The sequence below is a fragment of the Otolemur garnettii genome, unplaced genomic scaffold (genome assembly GCF_000181295.1).
Source record: "Otolemur garnettii isolate 467f Iridium unplaced genomic scaffold, OtoGar3 scaffold00152, whole genome shotgun sequence".
NCBI classification, from domain to species: Eukaryota; Metazoa; Chordata; class Mammalia; order Primates; family Galagidae; genus Otolemur; species Otolemur garnettii.
The window spans coordinates 1219104-1222260 of record NW_003852547.1 but is presented as its reverse complement, the minus strand read 5'-3'; the positions used below and the strand labels follow the sequence as shown (position 1 = coordinate 1222260).

Below are 3157 nucleotides of genomic sequence, written 5' to 3'. Positions count from 1 at the left end.
CTAGGAGCCCAGACCCCCCAGCCCCTCCTCCCTCAGACTAGGAGTCCAGGCCCCAGCCCCTCCTCCCTCAGACTACAGTTCAGGCCCCAACCCCTCCTCATGAGCCCCTCCTCATGGGCCCCTCCTCTTGGCCCCTTCTCTTAGGCACTTTGGTCCTTTGACTTTCCCTTTTCCTCTCTTTTATAGACACCCCTCTCCCCATCCACTCCCTGCTCCAGGACTGAGACCAAGGCTGAGTCACAGGAAGCTCTGGGGGCCCTGAGTCACTCCTGCCTCCCCGTTCAGCCCCTCCCTGGGCTGGAGGCAGCTGGCTGTGGATGGCAGTTTCCCACCAACTGACCCCACATCCCTGGACTTCAGTTTGAAGGCAGGTGCTCCTCTTTCCATGACCCCATCGCCACTACCCAGGCATCTCCCTGCCCAGACTTTGCTATTTTTTCTCTTTTAGTTGTGGTCTGTTTGTAGACAAAATTGCTCTCTCCTCTAATTTCCATGTCTTGATTCTGGCTTCTACTTTCCCTTCACCTCTCAGTGTCTTCTCTCTCCACCTCCTTGTTTTTTTAATGTATTCTCCCTCTCCCTCTAGCTAAATCACTCCAGGTCTCTTTTTGTTGTTTTTGAGAAAGAATTTCACTCTGTTCCCTGGGCTAGAATTGAGTGGCATCATCACTGCAACCTCCAACTCCTGGGCCCAAGTGATCCTCCTGCTTCAGCCTCCCAAAATCCTGGGATTACAGGTATGAACCACTGTAATGTCTCTCTAATTCTTCCTCTCTCTCACTCTGTTTCTTTCTTTCCTTCTTTCTTTCTTGAGACAGAGCCTCAAGCTGCCACCCTGGGTAGAGTGCCATGGCATCACACCTCACAGTAACCTGCAACAGCTGGGCTTAGGCGATTCTCTTGCCTCAGCCTCCCAAGTAGCCTCCCAAGGCGCCCACCACAACTCCCGGCTATTTTTTTTTTTTTTTTTTTTGGTTGTAGTTGTCATTGTTGTTCAGCAGGCCTGAGCTGAATTCGAACCCACCATCTCTGGTGTATGTGGCCGGCACCTTAGCTGCTTGAGCTATAGGCGCCGAGCCCTCTCTCACTCTGTTTCAATTTGTGTGTCAATTTTTCATGAGTGCCTGAGCTGAAGCACTGATGTCATGGAGGGGCTGGAGCTGGAGGTCTCTGTTTCATGGCTCCCACCCCTTTTTCTCTAGCTCTTGGCTTCTGAGTGGATCTGGGGTGGAAGTGGAAGAAACAAGGCTGCCCACAACTGTGCCAGTGAACAGCAAAGGGAAACCAAGGCAGAGACAAGCACAGAGAGAGAGAGACTGAGGCCCAAAGGGAGATTCGGAGGCAAGGAGAGAGAGATACAAAGAAACAGAGACACAGACAGAAATAGAGAGATTGATCCATCCAGAGACAGAAACAGAAACACAGAGCCTAAGAGACAAAATGAGGTAGAAAAGAAAGCGCAGAGATGGAGACAAGAGAGACACAGAGGGACAGAGACCCCGATAGCAAGGAACACAGAAAGAAACTGAGGCAGAGACCATGGCGGGGAGAGAGAAAGAAATAGAAAAACAGAGCAGAGACGGAGACAGAGATACAAGACAGACACAGAGACACAAAGAAGGCAAGAGAAGCAGAGACAGAGAGACAAGTGGATGGGGTGAAATTGAGGCACAGAGACAGACAGAGATGGAGGGGGACAGAGAGACACGGGAGCCATGAAACAGAGACCTCCAGCTCCAGCCCCTCCATGACATCAGTACTCCAGTTCAGGCACTCATGAAAAATTGGAGGCAGAGACAAAGACAAACCAAGAGGCTCCCAGAGCAGGAGATACTGAGAAAGGAGGCACGGCCCAGAGAACTGGAGGGAGCCAGGGAGAGAGGAAGGAGGCACTGGGAGCCAGGTGCTGGCCCACAGGGCGGTGGTGTGCAGCAGTGCCCGGGCTGCAGCCTCAAGAGTGCCGGTGGCAGCATTTTCCCTGAGCGGACACACGTGTGGTGTCTGGGTGTGTCTGGGCATGTCCCCATCCCTCTTCCACCATGTCTCACCCAAGAGGGAATTATGTGTGTACCGTGGAGCAGAGCTCCACATAAGTTGTGTTTTTGTCACCGGGCGTGTCTGTATCTGTGGTTTGGTGTCTCTGGGTGTGTCCGTGTGGGTTGTGTTGGTGTATTGCCAGGCATGTCTGTACGTGAGTCTCTTATTTCCCTGTGGCCAGTGAGTCCATGTTCCTTCATGATCTAGCACACAGGGAGGGTAGAGGTTGGGTCTGAGAGCTCCTTGGAGAATGGTGTCACCAGATCAGTGTGTGACACTATGAGGGGCAATTTGTGTCACCATGTCTGTTTGGTACATGGAAGGAAGGAAGGTGTTGAGCTTTGTCCCAAAATATGAGGCCAAGATCCACGTTACTGTTGTGCTGCTACATGCTGTCACATTCTAGGTCATGTGCCCCTGTGGGAGTCACTGCACATCATACACAGCATTTGCTGTTCTGTGTGTCACTGTGTGTGTTTCATCTCTTCGGGGGTCTCTTCCTTCCCAGCCAAGAACACAGCCTAAGTATCCACTGCTTGAGTTGTGCTGTGTGTGTGTCTGTGTGTTGTGTTGTGCTGGAGGACAGCTCCTTGTGTGTGTAGTCACAGGCCTAACTGTTAGCTGAGTCAGTGGGCCACATCTGGTGTTTTATGTGACATGTGGTGTTTGTGAAATGTTGTGTGTGTTAGGAATGTTTTATCAATGTGTTCTGTGTCACTCCGTGTTTTGTGTATTACTCCGCTTATGTTGTGTCTGTGTGCCACACGTGTTGGAATGTAGGTGTGCTGGGCCATGTGTAGGGGTTGCGTGTGGTGTCTGGGAGTGGCTATGGATCTGGGGTGATGGTACATGTTACATTTGGGCACTGGGGTCCATGGTGCTCCAACTCACCGCCTTCCCCTGGGGCATCATACTAGGTTGTATCTGGTGTGACCAAAATATAACAAAATGCCTTACTTTGGGCGTGTACTGCTGGGGTTTCTCCATGTCATTTACTTCATAGGTGTCCGTAAAGTTTGTGTGCAATTAAATTAGTTGTAAATTTTAAACTGCACATGAACTTTATGGGCACCCTGTACATTGCAGGCCTCTGCACACATCCATTCATACTGTCCTCTGA

General features: G+C 51.0%; 1 pseudogene; it reads right to left on the bottom strand.

Annotated features, from left to right (window-relative positions):
* LOC111728351 overlaps positions 1-3024 on the bottom strand; it is a 7939-nt pseudogene extending 4915 nt beyond the window's left edge.
* Between the last annotated feature and the right edge of the window lie 133 nt (positions 3025-3157).